This window comes from Monodelphis domestica, chromosome 8 (genome assembly GCF_027887165.1).
Source record: "Monodelphis domestica isolate mMonDom1 chromosome 8, mMonDom1.pri, whole genome shotgun sequence".
Taxonomy (NCBI): domain Eukaryota; kingdom Metazoa; phylum Chordata; class Mammalia; order Didelphimorphia; family Didelphidae; genus Monodelphis; species Monodelphis domestica.
This window is the reverse complement of record NC_077234.1, coordinates 79,033,193-79,055,226: the sequence shown is the minus strand read 5'-3', so window position 1 is coordinate 79,055,226 and position 22,034 is coordinate 79,033,193. Positions and strand designations below refer to the sequence as shown.

At 32.2% G+C, this 22,034-nt stretch overlaps 1 protein-coding gene and 1 non-coding gene across 5 annotated transcripts in view; one reads left to right on the top strand and one right to left on the bottom strand.

Annotated features, from left to right (window-relative positions):
- Window positions 1–22,034, bottom strand: part of ERBB4 (erb-b2 receptor tyrosine kinase 4) — a 1,424,132-nt gene that overhangs the window by 1,019,874 nt on the left and 382,224 nt on the right. The window lies entirely within an intron of this gene.
- LOC130456030 (U6 spliceosomal RNA) lies at window positions 15,455–15,561 on the top strand. Its single transcript, XR_008914307.1, has one exon. It is a non-coding gene; the product is annotated as a U6 spliceosomal RNA (small nuclear RNA).

Genomic DNA, 22,034 nt, shown 5'->3' with positions numbered 1-22,034 from the left:
CTACACAGAAAATTATGGTCAGAAGTAGATTATATTCTTCTCTCATATAAGCCTATGACCAAATTATCAAGACTCACTTAATAATGTGTGAACCTGTAGGAAATCAGCCAGATAATTGCCTTCAACAATGTAAGCCATTAATCCACATACTGCTATTCTATTTTGGTTAAATAAAGAATTCCTCACTGGCAAAAGACAATAATATTCCCTGTTGATTGTCTAGCTTTCACTATTTGCAAAGTCTGTGATAGCAACTGTCAAGCATATGCTTTAGATCTTTGTTATCTAGGCACTCTTGCCTCAAGGAAACAAAAGATCAATAGGAACCTACAATGATATTATTATTATCATTATTATTAGTCTGGCATATAGATCACAAATATGGGATTGTGTAATGACTAGAGCACTGGGCTTTGTGGCAGAGCCCCATATATAATTTCTGATATTTCTCCATACCTTTCCAGCTTTGTAGGAAATTATTCTCTTCTACAAAAACTATATAGTCCAACAAAATTGCTTATTTCTCATACAATGAATGAAACTCCATCACCACTCATTAACAAGCTTTTCCAAGAGCTATCTGAGATTCTCAGAATCTCTTATCACATTCATCATTTGGGATTCCTAGTTTCCTTTGAGATTGACTTTGAAAAAGTTCCACCTTCTACAAGAAGTCATTTCCAAACCCCTTACCCACCTGCTAGTATTTTCCAATAAAAATCACATTGTACCTACTTTGTATTTCCTTAGAAATGTGTTTTGCCTCTTGGTTAGACTGTAAAATTTCTGAGGGTAGGCACTGTTTCAATTGAGTCTCTTTATTCCAATGCCTAGCACAATGCCTGACAGATAATAAGCACTTATTATTATTATTATTATTATTATTTTTGAAGATCAAAGTAGATCATTCACCATTGTTTTTTCTTCATGGAGTTTTTAATGTGTCTTCCTCCACAACAGGATGAAATATGTTTTGTATAAGAGTATATATGCAATCAATATCATATTGCTTACCATCTAAGGGAGGGATGCAGGGAAGGAAAGAGATCATTTGGAACTCAAAATGTTGTTAAATAAATGTCAAAATTTGTTGTTAGGAAAATAAAAGATTACTGAAGGAAAAAAATTAAATGAAATGTAAAAACATATGTATATGTATATGTATATGTATAAATTCTTCTGTACACTAGAACCAGCTCAGACCAACTCATATAGGTAAATGTTAATTTTTGGTGTCAGAATTTCCCGTTCAGAAATCACTACAAATCAGGATTTAATTTATTTTCCTTATTTCTGTATTTCAGAAAAGGATGATGTTGATAATACAGTTTCAATTAAAAAAGCAAGCCATGTGCTATTTTTTTCAGAGCCATTTAAACATTTGCCAGTACACTCTTGCTTCTACCCTAAACTAATTTGTAAACAATACAGTTTCTAGATTTCTTTGGGGTCAATCAATTTTAGGAATCTTCAAACCTAACATATAATCCACAAAAATGTAACCATATAAAACAAGAAATAAAGCAACTAAAACAATTTCCTCTTTATTTCAGTGTATAAATATGTCCTTTTTCTCTAATACTACTTTTTTCTTTAAAAGGCAAAGTTCTAATTTGTCAAAGGAAAGACAGAAAAAAAGCCATTTAATTGACCCTCCTTTAAGTATGCGAATGAGCATTAGAGATTATAAACTATTGTTAATTCTCTGATTAGATCTAGAAATGACATCAAGGAGAATTTTTAACTAGGGAGAAAGGAAGAAAGAAAGATTTAGAGACACAGAGAAGGGAAATAAAGGAAGACAAGAGAAAGAAAAAAACAGAAAGGAGACAGAAAGGGAAGAACATATGGACATACACAGTTGTTTGTAAAAGCAAATGTATATACCTAATTAGAATTTATAAATTTAAATGTCATCTAGTCAATTCCTTCATTTTATACATGAGCAAACAGAGGCCCAGAGAAGTAATGGCTTGACTAAAGTCACACAGTTGTGAACAGAATCTGCATTGTTTAAAGTTCTTTGTATTCCATTTCCAGTGCTTTTATAATTGCACCATATTACATTGAACAAGGTGAACTTAAGAAAGATCCCTCAATTGAAATTCTTGATGCATTAATGAAGGAACACCGCTTGTGTTTTGCAATCTGTGTGTTTTTGAACCCATATTTATAAAAGGTACATTTTGAAAGTATAAAAACTAGATTTTATGTTAGATAAAGTAATAGTTATAAAAATAATAGCCCAGAATCATCTGTTCTTGATAAGAAATAATTAGTAAAAATTTCTTAGTATATTTAAATTTCTAGAGACTATCTTTTAACTATGTCTATCTTTTCATTTGGATACATTTAAGACTATTATATTCTAGTTATAGCAGAACAAAATAATCAAACAAATTGGACAGACCTTACCTAAAGTTAATATTTGCAAGACACTTAGCAAAGTGCCTCACATATTGTAAACACTATATAAATATTATTATTAATAGTATCATTATTATTATTATTAGTCTTCAAACTTGCATAGAAACCACAGAACCTATAGTATACTGTGACTCACAGCCCTATGGCCTGAGCAGTCATCCCTGAAATGATGTGCCTCTTCAAGCATGGTCTACTGTGGGGGCAGCCAAGTCAATGCTATCAGTACATTTAGAAACAAAAATAAAGGACTATAAAAAGTGCCTGCTTTGTCAAAGAAAGAAACCTTTTATTATAAAATGACAGTTTTATAACTTCAAAAATGGGCTTTCATTTTAGTAGAATATTTAATGTAGAAATGAAAAATGTTTCCCTTTTTTTGCCAATGAGCTAAAAACAACAACAAAATGGGTTATTTTTTTCCATCAGAATTGCCAAAGGGGAAGGGATTTGTGAAATAACTAGGAAAGCTATTTCAACTATTGCATCACCTTAAGGATCAAGGAAATAGTTTTTAATTTTGGATAATAAATCACTTTCATATCATTGAAAAGATCCATAAACTAACCTATCAAAAGAAAGTTAGCCGTTAAATTACAAAATCTTCAGGCAATGAAGTTGCCATTCACAAATTTCTTATTTTATAGATATTTTGGGTCAATATTGAATATTTCTATAAGCATTCATGTAGAATGATTGTGTTTTACATATTATGTATTATCCTAACTCTAGTCCTACTTTATACATTTAAAACCCAGAGAATTATTAATGACGTGATTCAGCTATATTGAGACGCCAAAAAATGAAGTCCCTTCATACAGTAGAATGAGTGATGCTGAATTTTCATTTATTACTTACAAATATATAAGCCCTCCTTTATTACTTGAAGGCTTCATTGATATATTGGTAAGATACATATATATATGTATATATATGCATGTGTTTATATTTCACATTATTAAGACATATACAGTGATAGTAATAATATCTTTTTTAAAATGATCAGAATCAGAGGAGTAGCCAAGATCATTAAATGGCCAGTGGTTGTCAACCACTATTTTTTAATTTCCTTCAGCTAACACTTTTTTCATTATCAAATATGACAAGAATTTATTTAAAAACATACAAAAACATGCAGAAGGCACTTGAGCCATAAACTGTGACCTCTAAATCCATTGCTTCCCAAATAGGAGGTTTACCCTGCATTTAGTGAATAGATTTCAAATGATTTGTGGACCTGGATAGGGGAAAAAAAAGTCCTCATCATTTTAACACAATTGGTTTCCTTCTAATACTGTGTATCATATTTTGTACATTTTAAACCTCATTCTCAAGTTGCCAGTCTTCACCAGGATGCTAAAATATTCCACAATAAAAATATAGAACACATCTATATGATTCTAGGAAGCTGGTTATGCACATATTTTAACAAATTATAGACTATTCAACAAGGACTCATTAATCCCTAGGAGTTGTTGAGCATACAGAGAAAAAAAACCCAATAGTCCCTGCCTTTAAGGAGTTGATATTTTTCAGGATATCACATAATCCTCCTTAGAATTCCTCTCTACCCAACTACACATAAAACTCTGTAGTCTAATCTCTCTAAATTATCTAAACTTTTTTTAATAAATAAAATTACCCAAGTACCACCTGATTTGCATTTCAATAATTCTGAATTCTTGTACTGTTATAATCTTTGCTAATGCTAAATAGACCCAATTCTTTAGCCCACATGTATGTGTGCATGTGTATCATTGTGTACGTATATATAGAGAGAACTGTTTAAAAAACTGGTTTCCTTTAAAATCTTTTGCATTATATTTCATGCCTTTTAAAACCATTAGTTTTGATATGGAATCTCTAGACTTCACAAAATAGGTAAAGAATCCCTATATTAGGGAACATCAAGTCCAGCCACCTCATATAGAATCTGAAGAAACTGAGGTCCAGAGAAGTGATGTGATACGTCAAAGTTACTGAGGCAACTAGTGGACAAACTGGAACTAAGTCTGGCATTTGAAAACATTCAATCTGAAGCTTTTCCTACATTATTAGAAATAATTTTCATTAAAAATCTATCTTATTCATAACTACCTGGTGACATGATTTTGAATTTAATTCCTTTTCTTTGGAGTTTTGGATTCTTCAATTTACTGCAATAAGGCAACAGGATATAATTTCCTCAATTCAAGTCATAAGTGGACTTATTTAATTGCCCTGTTATGTTATTAATGTTCTTTGGACAAAACAAAGCACAATTTCCAAATGGGATCCAAAATTTTCATAAGACTTCTATATCTTTGAGGAGGATCAGGTTCAGCAAGCTTAGTAACTCCAGTATCACACTTTCATGAGCACAAGGGCTGAAAAGTTCTAAATTCCTGATTTCCACTCCACGTATGCATCTAGGTGTATTTATGATTTTATTTGATTTTCACATGAAAAGATCTAAAAACTAATTCTGTTGTGAAATCATGCAAAAATATAACAATACATTACTAAACACAATGGGCAGATCAATGCAATACAAAGTTTATAGGAGAGTATTTGCAAAGAAACAGGGATGAACATCACTAGAATGCATCACAACACATGACAATTACATAAAGGAGGTTCAAACCAAGTGTTCTTTGACGCTCTAGAGAAGAATGTTCATTTAGGCAAAACTTCATTGAAGAGGTGGCCTTTGAGTTCAGTTTTATGGAATGGGTAGGTATTCAGGGTTGGAAAGGGAGGAAGAGTGAGGACAGGAAATAGGAGACAGTATTTCCAAGCATGGAGAAAAGCATGAGCAGCAGGACAAAAGGATATTATCACAAGGCATATCTAAGAGATGACAAGTAATCCAGGGCTCTACGATAAGAGCACATGCATATGTCACCAGTATTAAATAGATTCCCTTCTCAAGACATAGGCAGGTAATGAAAGGGAGAGTCAGAATTTCAAATGTAAAACTTTTAATGAATATTTTAAATGTAATTGGGCAATATTTAATGAAATAAGTAAAAATATATACACATATATTTTAAATGATAACAGTGGATGGAGGGAGGTAGTATTAGATAAGGTTGCAAAGATAAGGGAACAAGAATGTAAAGGCCTTCTTTATCAGGCTCCAACGGTCTGACTAACTGAAGAAACAGGGAACTAAGGAAGGATTTTGTAATGAAAAGAGGAGTGGAAAAATAGATGGGCATTAATGCTAATATTTAAGTTAACAATGCATTGTTTTAATATTCTAATCTTCATAAAGAATAAAGTACTTTAGCTATTTTAAATATCAGTGCAAAATTCAGAATTCATTTCCTCGCTTTAATTTTTTTTTTCTATTTTGTGAGAAACTCTTTAATATAAATGCTTGAGTCAGATACACAGGAAATATCAGATAAGTCAGTGTACCTCAACTTCATACTTATAATCCAGTGGTTCTCAAGTATAGAAATTTTCACTTGGGTCATGAGTTTGACAAACGGGAAATAACTTGGGCAGAATGAACAGAGGTATGCTATATTTCTTTCCGGGGGGAAAAAGATGATAATAAAGCCAAGGTTGCAGGTATAAATAAAAATGAAACACAATTATCTTCTATTGCCAGCTCAGCAGAAATGGGCAAGAAGGGGGACCAGTGCATGTCTGTTACAGAGGGAAGAAAAAAGAGAAAGAAAAAATAGGGATATTAAATCTTGCTGTCCTGCTAAGGCTCTGGCAAACGGCTCTAAGGGGACAATTAAACCCCATTGCTGAATGGAAGGAGAAGCAGGAACCGTGGCAGGCTAGCTGCACTTTAAAGAGGTATAATGAAAGGTGTCAGTGATTGATAGCTGATCTAAGCATGGATTCAAACAAGATGCAAAGCCATTAAACAATGCCTTTCTTTTAATGGTGAAGGGAGAAGACACAAGTTTGAGGGTTAAGAAAATGAATTATTTGGGATATTTTTTGGTGCTTTTCTGTTTGCATCTACAACTAGGTTTCTGTTTAAAATTAAAAAATTTGGACTCCTGTCACTTTGATCTTTGTCAAGTTAAATAATCTATGATTTCATTTATGTAGATACTCCTTGAAATAAAGGAAATTATATGATATATATATATATATATATATACATACATATATATGCGTATACTTAAGGGCAATTAGGTGGCACAGTGGATGCAGCCCCAGGCTTAGAATCAGGAAGAGTCATCTTCTTTAGTTCAAATCTAACCTCAGACTATTGCTAGCTATGTGAATCTGGCAAATCAGTGGACACTGTTTGCTTCGGTTCCTCATCTGTAAAATAAACTGGAGAAGGAAATTGCAAACTCCAACATCTTTGCCAAGAAAATCCCAAAGGCAGTCACAAAGGTTCTGGCATGGCTAAAAAATGAGTGAACAACAAATAATGAATATTCACACACATATATATGAATATATGTATGCATATATCTATGTCCTAAGATGTTTTAGAGAGATGATAGGGAGATAGGGAGATAGATATGCAAAAATTATACTTATATAAATATGACATATAGTTTTATCTAATTAATCATCTATCTAAACATATCTTATTGTGAATATACATATAAATCACAAATCTAACCCTAACTTAAAAGTTTCTAACTTTGGGGAAATATAACTTGTATTTCTACTATTAATAAGAAAGAAGGTATTGGTGTTATTTAAGAAATAAGACCTGTTCAAGAAAACCTAACTCCATGAAAATATATAATTTTGTGAGGAAGAGTAGTAGATAATAATAACTTCTGCGAACTATCTCTAAGATCCTCTGCCATTGATTTAAGGCTGAGTGTTCTTCATGTGTTTTAAGCTTCGATTTTATTTCCTTAAGAATATAAGAAGAAAAAAGCAAACCATCTACTAAATGGGAATGCGCAACTAGTTTATAAACTACAAAGACTGTTTCCTCATAGTAGCAAAAAGTCAACCGTGAGTTTTGAAAGATAAGAGGTATTTTATGTTCCCAAAGAAATATAAGAAAATGAGCTTTTTATTGCCCTTAATGAGAATAATTCTACCCCTAGAAAACTTAGCTTAGACCATGGATATTTCAGTATTTTCTAAATTTCCCACAAATTAGTCCTAATTCAGCTCATGATTGAAGAAAGAGAAGAGGGGATAGATACCTTGTCTCTTCCATCTCTACCAAGAACTACTATGAAAACGTCCCTTGGGTAATGTATGTCCAAATCCAAATATGCTTTTCCTCAGATTATACTGAAGCAGCAATATGATATCTAAAGGTCAATTTTACATAATGAGAGGTTCCTTGTCACAGTATACCTTTTTAAAGTATTTTAATTATATTATTATATATTCATTATAATTTATGTTATGCTCTACTTATAGAATTCTCCTTTGTGCAAAGAAGTACAGTGAAAGAGAAAGAAAGAAAGAGAGAGAGAGAGAGAGAGAGAGAGAGAGGGAGAGAGAGAGAGAGGGAGGGAGGGAGGGAGGGAGGGAATGAGGGAAGGAGGAAGGAAGGAAGGAAGGAAGGAAGCAAGGAAGGAAGCAAGGAAGGAACAAATAAAATTGATATATTAAATAATTTCTCACACCATACTCCTAAACCCATGCCTAGTGAACACTACTTACCTACCAAATGAGAAAATTATGTAGTATCATCAGTTTTCTGGAGTCAATTGGTTACTCTATTAATCTATATTGTGATACATACATATGCACAATGATATAGACATACATGCTTATACATATATTAGTGTTATTTCTTTTTCTTTACTGTTTCCATAACACACATTATTTTCTTGGTTCTCAAGATTTTGCTCCAAATCAAGTCATCTAGTCTTCCCAAATTTCTCACCTTTTTTTCTTATAGTACAAAAATATTGAATTATATTCCCATAACCTCAATTCCCCAGTTGGTGGGTACTCACTTTTGAAGTTGTTTTTTTTTTTAATTTCACTACCACAAAACGTGTTACATTAAATATTTTGGTATATTTAAAGCCCTTCAAGAATTTTCCCTCTGTCTATGAATTCCTTGGAGAATATACTCCGTAGGAGTATCTGAGTAAAAAGGTATAAGCACTTGTGTCACTTTTCTAAAATAAATCCAAGTCATTTCCCAAGTGATCATCCAATTCACAGTCATACCCATATTGCTTTATTGAGCAAATCTTTAAATAATCCCTTCAACATTGTATTGTATGGTCCTCTTCTTTGTATTCTTCATCAGCAAATATTTACTGAGCTCCCATTATGCAAGATATGAATAAAACATTTCTAAAAAAGTTGAAGTGACTAACATCTTTGAACTCTGCTATGCTACAGTAACTACCTCCCTAACCCTAGCTGGGAGAGAAAATCCCTATCTATCAAACTGGACCTTTTTTTTTCTGTTTTAATCTGTAGACAGGGGGAGGAGTATAAACAAGCCTCAATGGATTACAGCCCAGTAAAAAAAATGTCTATGGGGAATTTCTTCTGACTGAAAATCAATGCATCCTAGCATAACATAAATAATAATGAGATTTATAGTGATGAGACAGTATACTTTGGCATTGTGCTGTCAAAAAGAGAGATTTGGTGGCTTTCTGCCAATCAACCAACTCTTAAAGGGCATGTCACACTATTCAAATCATAATACATTCGAGAAAAGCTTACATAAAAGAAAAACATATCTATAACTTGTTTCCATTTCTCTTTAAAAAAGAAATATTCATTATTTATATTTCCATTCCCTCCCTCATAATTAGAATGATGGATACTTTGATGGGTTTCTTTTATAAATAAATCCAAAAAATTCTGATTGAGTTTTGAAAAAAAAACTTCAGGTAACTCAGAATATATACTTATAAAAAACAAAGAGATTCATCTGCAACTTTGTATTTTAAAAATATAAATGGATGCAAGGGTAACTATGCCTTTCTAAGGAAAAACAAAAAGTAAATGTATGCTTTAAATTACCATTTAGTATGTAAGACATTACTCATGACACTCCTTCAGTACACAAATGTATTACATAAACACTTAGCTAATATCCATATTAGGGTTCAGCATAATTAAAAACCAAATAATTTAAAATTAAAATATTTATATCTAATTGTCCTGTGAACTTCACATTATTACAATTTTAATGCATTCCATTTTAAATTTAAGATGATTAAGGGATTGGGAGGAACATAAAGAGGGATGTATTGTGAAGGGTGTTGAACACCAAACAGGATTTTATACTTGATCATGGAGTTAACAAGGGAGCCATGGAATTTTCCTTAGCAAGAAGGTTAGGAAGATGTTGGTAATATATTAACAAGTACTTGTTGATTATGTGAATTTAAAAATTACTCCACCCTAATTATACAGTACTTTAGGGGAAGATAAAGTTGTAAACTCCTGATTGAACAATTAAGGTACTTAACTCATACCGTATAGTGAAGCTAGAACTTTAAGCTAAGTCTATTTTTAGATTTACTACAAAAAAGGAGTTAAGTACCTATAAAGGTTAAATTAATCACAAAAAGGTCAAGTAACTCACAAAAGTAAGCTTAACAAAGAAGTGTGAAGTACCTCAGAAGATATAATCTAACCAGAGAAGGTGAGAACTAAAGAGTGGATAGTTCTGGGGAAAATCTAATCAAAGAAGGTGAGAACTAAAGAATGGGCAGTCATGGAGAAAAGCGTCTACTGTGATAGGTAGACATGAAAATTTAGGGGAGGTGACATAAGAGAAATTTTCTTTAAAAGGAGGCAAGAAAAGTCAGTTCAGGCAATTGAATTCGGAGTTCAGTTCATGACTGAAACTCAGCCTGGAGGCTCTCCCTCAGACAGTTTCCTGGAGATGGTCTCATGGTAAGTGATAAGACCTTTCCCTTGGGCTCAGGGAGGCCACTTTGGCCAAGGCCTTTAACTACTGCTTGGCTCAGCCTGAGCCAGAGCAGTTTAAATTAACTCTTCTCTCTCTCTCTCTCTCTATTTTCCTTAATTCCTTCTCTCTATATTAATTAAATCATCATAATTTTCAGCTGACTTGGGTATTTTATTATTTGGGAATTCTCCCTGGCAACCAAATTAATTTAGATTTTTCAAGTCACAACACTAAAATTATCCTTACAATTAGTTGGCTAAATCTCATAAAATTTAAGGTAATAGGAATAAATGCAAAATCACTTCTCATACTACATATAAAGATTTAGTTGATCTAAAACCAGATGGAATCATACATGGCCAGAAAAAAAGTGCATATGAAAAAATACTTGGAGACTTTATTGGCTCATATTCAATATGAATCCATGGTGTGGCATAGCAGCCAAAAAAGCTAATAAGATACTGATCTTTGTAAAAATGAAAATGAGCCACAGAAAATAGTGAAACATTTTTTCCTATCAGTTTTCAACAATTATTCTGATTAATATGGATTTCTTATAGGCTTATATCTAAAATAATGTAAAATTGGTGATATTTTAAAGGTATAGCATTTCTGACTTGATACCATAAAGGTAAATAAGACATAAAAACTGGCTCTCCTTTAATTCCTTCCAAGAAATCTTTATTTTAATCATTAAAATGTTATGACTATGATAATATAATCTAAAATAAATATTCTAGAGGCAAAAGGTATACTATTTTGTGTTTTTTAGTCTGTAATTTAGCACTTGACATTATGAACATTTACAGATGTGTTTACACAATACAATAAGCAAACTAGCACAATCAGTGTCACATGATAAAACTTTCTACATAGCTTTGATTGTATTGAACATCTTATAATGAAGCAACATCTGATCCATGCTTAACATGCTTTTAATGTGCAACTAACTAGTCTCTAAAGAAGTTGTTTCATTCCAATATTTTCCCTCTCCCCAGGAGGAATTATTTTAAATGAAGAAATTTTAGAAAAATCTAATTAATCTCATTTTGCATATAAATATTCACAAAATAAGTAGAATTTAAATTAGTGTATGGAAATGTTGATTTCACCCATATTCAGTATTTGAATTATAGAACTCATGGTGTATATGTTATGTCTGGCTCACAGGAATGAATTCAAATTATCTGATTTCCACTGGGGGTTAGGCATGCTAAGTCAGATCAAGGTAACTCCATCCATTACATTCATTCTCATTTACTAAAAACATTCAAAAACTGATGATGAATTCAGGAGAAAGGACCAAAAGTAAATAATATAACAATGAGAGATATTAGTCATGGGTTAGAATGATACTAGAATTATCAGAAGGAATTTCAAGAAAGGATACAAAGAGAGAGAGAGAACTGCCCCCCCAATATGCTATTCCATATTGCTCTTTGGTCATTTCTTTAATTTTCCAAAAGGGGCAGGGTACATATGCAGAGTATCTCAGAACTGAAGGCAGTATGACCCTTCCTTTGTATATCTTTTGCTGAGTCATTATCCTCTTCATTTATGTACAAAGAAAGAATATAGTTGTTGGTTTTTTCTACTCCTGCTATTAAAAGTATTTGGTCTGAATGTAGATTGAAGCTTTCCATTTTTCACTTAATTACTTCCATGAATTTTTTTTCTAGTGTATATAAGCAATATGTGTCTTGTCTCACCATGGAAATGTATATTGTCTGATAACATATGTACAACCTATATCATATTACATAGTTTCTTGTGGGGAAGGGAAGAAGGGAGAGAAAGAGCATGGATTTCAAAATGTCAGAAAATGATTACTAAAAATGTATCAACATGGGAAAAAATTCAGTATTTGGGAGAAAAATAGTTGCAAATTCATTATGATTCTGCCAAAGAATGACAAAATCTCCTGAATGGCCATCTACTCAAAGACATAGTTCACACGAATCCCTTCTTCAGCATTACCCAGATGACATCCTTTAGCTTTTGGTTTAAAAACCTCCAGTGAGGGAGGATAGAATATTTTTCCAAGCAACTTGTTCTGCTTTAGAATTTTTCTAGTTATTAGCAAGTTTGTCATTATACCAAGTTAAGATTCTTTGTTTTGTTTTCACATTCTTTTATATAAAACTAGGGTCAGAGAAAGAAAAGAAAAAAATTATTAAGCACAGTTCTTATCACATTTATGGCTTATATTATTCATCTTTCTTCCACATGTTAATATTTACAAAGGATTTCTCATCTCATGGGTCTCTTAATGGAAAGAGGTATAGTACATTACTGAATGACAACTGTAAGTAGAAAGCCAACAGTGAGAAACATGAGAAATGGCTTAATTTGAGTTTTAAAAGCAAAGTACCAGCACTATAAGTGATCTTGAAAGGCAGTTCATTAAAGAGTAATTCTGTTTGTTCACTTGCCTAGATTTTACATCATTACTGGACATTTATATTTACATTAAAGGATCTACTTTCATCTGTTTTGTTTTTAATTCTTTAGAGGGTAATTTATTTACCATCTGAAGAGGATAGTTCAGGTGTATTATCTTGCTCAAAATAATGAGTTTGTGTTATAAATGTGTTTTTCATCTCCATTTTTAAAGTTAGGTTGAAAGAACCATGATCAAATCAAATGTTTTACCCAAGGTTAGCATGAATTAGTATTGGAGTCAACTTTAAAAACATATTATCTTTAGGTATTAACTTTTTTCTATTTTTTATCTTTTTATATACATATATTTAAAAAACTATTTTTGGTTTGACTATATATTTGCTTGAATTTTTTATAATATATTAGGCAATTTAGAATAATCCCAGAATTCTATTGTCATTCTCTCCAACAAATTCTCTTAAATATTCATTTGATTACACATATCCATTGGCTTATAGGGATTTTTGAGCTTAGTAAGTTTAAAAGAGGAGGGAGATGTTGCCTAGAAACCTGCAAGTCACATATGAGTTAAGATGGGCATGAATCTGAGTTAGTCAAACAGTAATAGGAAGCTTTGTTCCACATAAATTTTTCAAAGAATGGTAGAAGCAGAAAAAAAAAAAATATATATATATAAAGAATACCCAACAAATCTAACAGCAATTCACTAAAACCATCCAGAAGAGCACTTTTTTGTTGTTTTTTACTATAATTTCCCTATGACTCTTGCAAACAACTGCTTACAAAAGATTAAAACATGATAATCAACACATGTGCAAAGGATTACTCTGTCCTATTTCCTCCAAGGTGAGAGAAATTATAGAAGTTCTTTTAAGACAGTAGAAGTTAATTTGTAGAACCATCTACCTAAATGATGTTTAGGATACCTCTACACTTATGTAACATCTGGTATATGAATTCAATCTAATAGTAGGTCACACAGATGAATGTAATGTTTTTCCTAAACATGCTTCCCTACTTGAATAAATCAAGGATCTATATTTAAATTCCCATAGATTGAAGGTTCTTTGTTTATTTTGTGTCCTGGATCCTAGATACTTTTAGAAATTGGTAAAGCCTATGGACTGCCTCACCTATTAAGAAAAGGTTTAAATAAATAAAATACATGGATTACAAAAGAAATTAATTATGCTAAAAGTCCATAGACAGAAAGACTGCAGTCATAGGCAATTGCTTGGCTAGACAAACATAACAATTTCAAAATATTGATGAGTATCAAATATGTTTTAATATATTTGCAACAAATGTAATGAGACATGAAAATATCTATGATTTTTATTGGTACTAAAACCATAGGCACTACTAATACTCTATGGATTGGTATTTCTTTTCATAATTGAAAAATGCTAAATTTCATTGAGGTTAGTTAAAAATAAAAGTATTTTTTATTTTCCTCAATTTTGACTCTTTGAAATCTTAAAAACCATTGCTACTAATAATCCCACTAAGAGCATAAAGCAACCCAATGATGACTCAGACTATACACAAAAAAATAAAATAAAGACCATCACATTGTTGCCAATCATGTAGTGATGAACATCTCTGAACAACAAACTATTTCTAGGCTGATACATCGAGACTTCCCAAACGAATAGGACCTGATGGTAGAACTCATGATCTCCTGACATAGAATCTTAGAACCCATGGAAATACCACTAAAACAAAGAGGCACCCAATTACAATTTGGGGGAAGGTTTGGAGAAATAATAATCATTAAAACAAGCAAAGATCAGATCACACTCATGCTAAGGAAGTTTTTAGGGATATTTTTCACTATTTCACTTCACCAGAGAACCCACTTTTCTCCCATCACCTACTCTCTTCCTTCTTCTAATCTTATGTTTTCTATCTACTTTCCTCTCTGCTTTTCATTTCTCCCTAGTTAATTCCTTAGTGCTGCCAAAGGAATTACATATTCCTGCTTTAAAGTATTTCCTTTGGGAACAAGACTTTCTTATCCTTTTCAGAGGTAAGATTCTTTTTCATTTGAATACTTTAAAATCTTATTGTGGGGATGGAGGGATGATAATATGGTACATTATTTCATATGGAAAATTATGACATTATAAAAATAATATGTCACATATTCTCAATAAAAAAGTTAAAGAAAATTTATATCTTCCATCACTCTAAAATTAAAGCTAAAACACCTAAAGAATTAAAAGCTTGTTAATATTTCAAAGCATGAAATGCAAAACTGCAAATTATAGCCAATATATCATTTTATATGATTGGTCAAGCAGATGGAATTAGAAGCAAGGTAGTCAAATTCAAAGATAGAACATAATAATAATAATAATAATGCTAACATTTATAAACTATTTTACAGTTTTTAAAATACTTCATATATAGCATCTCATTTGTTCTATCTAACATCTCTATGAGATATGGGATTTCAATAGCATTACATTCCTTTTATAGATGCAGAAAAAACTGAAGCAGAGATTAAGTGCTTCAATGAAAATGTCATGGCAGAAAGGCATTGCCTCATTGTGAATAGAAAACCAACCTTGGAGCCAGGGACACATGGGTTCAAAACCTGCCTCGGACAGTGCTCTTTCCACTTTACTCTAACTGGCTCATAAATTTATATTTTAAAATACTATTTGGTCTTTTACAGTTATTTGTGAAAGAACAGAGGTCCTTCACCTAATTGTGTCATGGACTCCTTGGGAGTCTGGTTAAGCCTATGGATCTCTTCTCAGAATTATAGTTTAAATGTGTAAAATTAATAATCTAGTGCTTGTTTTGACAGCACATATACTAGAATTGGAATGATACAGAGAAGATTAGCATGGCCCCTGCACAATGATGACATGCAAATTCATGAAGTTTTCTATATTTTTTAAATGCAGACAAAAAACATATAATTGATCATGTAGTTTGATAGGGATATAATTAAGGTTTGATGTTAAAAGATCACTTTACTGCAAATATGAATAATATGGGAATAGGTTTTTGAACAATGAAACATGTATAACCCAGTGAAACTGCTTGTCAGCTTTGGGAGGGTGGAGGAAAGAGCAGGGGGAGGGATAATGAATCATGTAAGCATGGAAAAACATTTCAAATTTCAAAAATTTTTTAAAAAAGTTAAACGGCAACTTTAGAAGCCTTTTGAAACTAAGAATAATAGATATTTGGCCATTATGTTTATGACAATATAAATGAGAAAGGATGACATATCCAAAGAAAGAAATTAATAATCTATAAGATTACATTTTTTAAAGTTCATGAACCTCTACTACCATTCTGGAAAGCATTCTTAAACCATGTCCAAGGGGCCACAAAACTGTGCATAGCCACCCTTTTTTCCAGCAATACCACTATTAGGAGTGAATCCGAAAAAGAGCAAAGATACAAAGAAAAGATAGATAGATAGATAGATAGATAGATAGATAGATAGATAGATATAGGTATAGATATGTACAATATTCAAAAGTATTTATAACAGTTTTTAGTAGTGTCAAAAAGTGGAAATTGAAGGGATATACATCAATGTGGGAATGGCTGAACAATTTGTGGCGCATGACTGCAATGGAATACTATTTTGCCATAATATAAAAATGATAAAAAATGACAAAAACCCTAGAAAAACATATAAAGTGGTATAAAGTGAAGTGAGCAAAACCAGAATACTATATACAGTAAAAACTATAAAGTACAATGATTAACTATGAATGAATTAAATATTATGAGCAATGCAAGGAATCAGGACCACTCCAAGGTATTCATGACCATCCACAGCCATATTGGGAATTATATAATCTGTGAATTATTCTTCAGTGTAAGCAAAATGTGTCTCATTTTACAATTTGATGAACATAGAAATAGTTGTGATCACACATGTACAACTTATATTACCTGTTGTCTTATAGAAAGGATAGAAATGGGGGGAAGAAGGGAATATAAATTGCAAAATGTATTGCAATTTTTGCAAAAATTGCATTGACATGAAAAGTCAGTTTTTAATGTAATGTCATGGACCTCAGATTTAAAAAATCCCTTTAAAGATTTAAAAAGCTGCTTTAACTATATTTTCAGACACAGAATTTTTGGTGATCACCACTAAAGTCCTCCTTCAGTGCCTTATAACAAATGATATGAAGTTGAAACTGTTCTGGGAGGCTCCAGCAATGGAAAATTTGCTTCTTCCAAGTTAGAAAGGTATCATGTTCAGATAAGTGAAAACCTTCATGTCTGTCCCCTGAGGACCAGCCTAGCTGAGGAAGACTACACTCCCCCCCCCCAGAAGGGATACAGGTTAAGAACTTGTTTACATACTTAAGTTTCCAAAGCCTGGTTAATACAATCTATATTGGATCCCCAGGAACTGATTACTCAGGTTCACAAAGGACTATTTGCAAATCAACTTATCTGAAGTTCATGATAGCCAAGTGAGATGAGTATCAGTTCCCTACATTAACTTAATTTTACAGTGTAAGGAACAAGAATCAAGCCTCCATCTCTTCTGATTCTAGGTTCCAATGTCTTTTATTCTATCATGAATTCTTGTAATATGAAAAAAACTATTTAAAGGAGTTCCAATGAATGTCTATGTTTACCCAAAGTATGACAGTGAGCAGACAAGAGGAGTTGGAGGATTTGCCTATATCAATGAAAAGAGGCTTTATTATTTGCAAAGCCAATAAAATGCTCAAGAAAGAATCCAATTTATCTGATAAACTCATGTTCTATTGTCAGAAGCTAAGTATCATTCTAAATTTAGATACTGAACTGATACCTTAAGGCACCTTATAAATATGTTACAACCTTTAGTGTCTACATCCATAAAATAACTAACATTAAGCACATCAGTCATTTCAGCCATATTTGGGCCAATTCAGAGCAATATACCTCTGTGTGTGTGTGTGTGTGTGTGTGTGTGTGTGTGTGTGTGTGTGTGTGTGTGTGTACACAGGCAGTTTACACAGTGATTCATGACATAATCAGCAGAATATACCATAAAATAGTATAGGTATTTGCTTCATTTTGTTTGTGGACATCCCTTAATCCAAACTTCTATAGACTCATGGGAATCTAAGGGATGAAGGGAAGTAGGACACAAAAAGAACTAACTAAATTATACAGTATTGACATGGTGGGCAGGGAACAGGGCAGCTACTTGGTTCAGAATATGGAGCACTGGACCTGGAGTTAGGAAGAGTTTAGTTTGAATGCAGGCTGAGATGTTTTGTAGCTGTGTGACACACTGGGTAAGTCACTTAACCTCTATTTGTCTCAGTTTCCTCATTTGTAAAATTGGGATAATCACACTGACTAGATAACTAGAGTTGTTGTGAGGATCAAGTAAAATAATAATTGTAAAATTCATAGCATAGTTTAGCACATAGCAAGTGCTTTATGAATGTTGGCTATCAGTCATTGACACATACAGACTGTATATATGCATATATGCATGTTTACTCATGTATATATGGAATTTGCATGTGTACAAACATATATGTATTACTATATATGTATACACATATGAGTATGTTTATGAATAAAGTCTATGAGGAAACCATGTGTGTGTGTGTGTGTTCATACTTAACTACAGGACACAAAAAGGGTTTGGCTCTCTTCAAATGAAGCATATTTGGCTTTCAAGCATTTTCCTCAAAAACACCTTGAAAAACAAAGAGGAAGGGAAAGAAAAAGTAGTAAAAGAGCAGCCAGTAGGAAGAATAATATTTAGAAATCCAAAATAACACAAAAATATTATGATTGTGCTATCTCTAAGCTATGTACTAGATAACATTATGACACCAATACCAGGTTTTAAAGGACATGAATAAATGAGCAAAATAATTCAAAACAGAAAACCAAAATTACTTTGTAAACTTTTTTAACATTCAAGTTTGGAAATTGTCTGAACAAATTTCACATTTAATATATGAAATTAATGCTATAACTTTAAAATTTAAATATCAAGTTATGAAGTAAATGAAATTAAAATACTAACCTGATAAAATATTAATTATAAATCATCTGTAATTCTGAAAAACATTATTTTTTTATATAGATCTCTGAACTATGAATGAGTCAATTTAGGCATGAAACATTACATTTACTGTCAGACACAATTGATGTGCTGATAAGTTCTGCTAATTTTATTTTTCATTCTTTGTTAAAATGGTTTGCTTATTAGGTACAGAATAGAGATATACAAGAGTTTTTTTCTTTCTTTCTTAGAAATAATATATAGTAATGTTCACAATAGAAACAGAATTACAGTTAAGTTTTTATTTTCTTGTTCCAATAATACTAATTCCCATTCAACCTTCAATTATTAAAACAAATATAGCATACATTATGTGTATTTTAAAATAAAATTATCTGTCAATTTCAGGCTATCCATTCTCCCCCTAGAGAGTTTTCATTGTACTTAGTTTTCATCAGACTATCCCATAAAATTGTTTTTGATGTTAAGACTAGGAGAAAATGTTTCAGTCTTCAAAAGAACAAAAAATTGATTATGTGTCCAAATTAATGCTTATTTATGGGTTGTTTCATTTCTGCCACACAGAATGTCCCCACTCCAGCACATGGGAAGTTTTACTATAGAAATCTTTCTGTACTGTATGCTGTCATCTAAAATTCTTATTAAAAGTGGCATGGCATGCTGTAAATTTAACATAAGCTGGTAGTGCAAGTTTTCTTATTTAAATCATGGCACTACAATTTGGAAGCAATGCACCTTGTAACTCCAAGACAAATCTGCACTTAAAAGGATATGGCAGCATTCCACACTGTGGTCTGATCGCATTAGACTGAGCATGGCTAAAGAAGGAAATATTTTGACAGGGGAGATTGTACTTGAACACATCAAAGTGTCAGTTCAGATATGTGACATCGGAAAAGCACCATACACTATTCCCCATTGCATGATATTTGCCGCCTCTTATTGTCTCTTCCAGATGGAACACCAAGAGTGTTCTTCAATTTGATTCTTAGAAAGTTTCATACATTACATAAATCTGCTGTGCCATTTCCATGTAATTCTAATGTGAATTATTTATCAATGTCAATTAATCAATGGCACAGAACTTGCCCTTTCTTTAGTGCTACTGCAGCATAAATATTTTTCCCCCAATGATCCAAAAAGAAAAAAAGAACAGTGACCAGTTTGGCAAGTGAGACTTCTGACAGATTGTGGCCACTCAGGAGGCACTGGACTCATGGAAAGGTAAAAGCTTTTATTTTAAAAAAATGACTGAGAGCCATATTTGAATGTCAAAATTCAGGTAGGGGGCTCAGTTTTAATCATACAAAGTAAGAGGATATTATTAAAATCCTTCCTAGTCTTCATCACATCACTCATACCTGTCACAATCTGAATAGAGACAAAGAGAAAGGTCTACCTTTTATGTGAATTTACTGGTGTTAGGATATAGATCTCATTATTATGGTCTTATTGGCAATGAACATTAAATAGGTATTTTAATTTTTTATATCAATAAAGACCTATAAGATTAGAAAACAAAGTAGATCATATGGCAAGTTCAAGGGATAATCAATGTACAACCCATATGCTCTATTTTATATTCTTGTAATTGTCAAGAGACCTCTAGAAAAACTTCCAACATTTGGGGGTTGGCCCAATTAGGAAAATTATGGCAAAATATGGATGAGTCACTTGGCTAGCTTGCAATCTATAAAACTGAAGGGAATATCCATATTGGTAAAACAGTCATTAAGGATTCCCTGAACTAATTCAATACATACATGCAGATATGTGTGCATAAATGAATGTAAGTGCTTAATAATTGCTTACTAAATTGATTTGATTTGCATAAATAAATATATATATATATACATATATATATATATATAATTTCTTTGGTCTAACCTTGTGATTTCACCCATGTAAATAAATCCCTGTATGAGAATACTCCCTCCTTTATCACTGATAAATACCTGATATCCATAGTCTTAAGAAACTTGCTAGGGGCATTATGATGTTACGTGACTTAAGTCACACAGCCAGTATACGAGATGACTTGTGTCCACGTCCTAATACTAAGATTGTCTCTCTGTACATTATACCACACTATATTCAGTAGTTTCATTTGTATCTGACTCTCTATGACCTCCATTTGGGGATTTCTTGGCAAAGATCTTAGAGTAATTTATCATTTCCTTCTCCAGATCATTTTACAGATGAGGAAACTAAGGCAAGCAGGGCTAAGGGATCCATCCAAGATATTAATTGTTATTATTTATTATATTATTTATATAATATATTATCATATCATTAACTGTCTGATGTTGGATTTAAACTCATGGAAATGAATCTTTCTGTCTCCAGGCTCAGCATTCTATTCACTTCACCATTTACTTCTCCCATTATACCATACTGTCTATCATTAAATAAATGTTAGTGATAATACTAATTATGACACTTGGTGCTAGGAGGGTTACAAAGTGCCTTATATACATTTTCACATTTGAGCCTCATGAAAACCTTATGGTGTAAATACTATGGGTATTATTATCTTTATTTTACAGATGAGGAAGCTCAGGGCCAGAGAGCTAATAACTTGCTCATGGTCATAAAACTAAAGAAATGCCAAAGGTGAGATTTAAAGCAACTTCTCTAACAATTTGAGTCCAAATTCATTTCTACTCAACATATGGTCCCAATCAAAATGACTAAATCATCCTTAGAGAATGCATTTCCTAATTCAGGAAATTTCATTAAAGAAGGGAATTTGTGGCAAAAAAATCATACAAAACACTTATTTTTCCAATAGACAATCTTGTAATTGGGAGGCCTAAATTATCTATAAATAATCATATTCTCTGGTTAATAATATTTATAAGCAAGAATGAAGAGTCTCTTATACTGGATGTTGGGAAAAACAGAAAAGGAAGCTGACAAGTATTAAGATGTAAAATCTAAAAGACAAATTGATTAGGTTCAGTCTAAGCCAGAGTCAATAGAATAGATTAGCCAACACTTAATGTCATTGTCAACACTTCTTTTTTCAGTGTAATTTTAAAAGAATCATTTCAGTGTGCCAGGAAGTTGTAGTTAATTATCTGGCATCTGTAATTAGTTATCTTGAATCATGATAATGGTCAATCAAAATGTCCAGGTTAACAGGAAATATTATAGATGAGTGAATCGCCAAATATAATCTACCTTATAGACCTGAAGGTTCAATGCAAAGTCTTGCAATGGAGGGGGAGAAATGGAATCCCCCACCACTTAATTCAGAGTGTGGTAGAGATAAAATGGAACTAAAGGGTGGAGAGAGAGGATAGACAGTTTCTCCCTTTTCTTTCCTCAGTAAACCCACACTAGCTGTCTTCA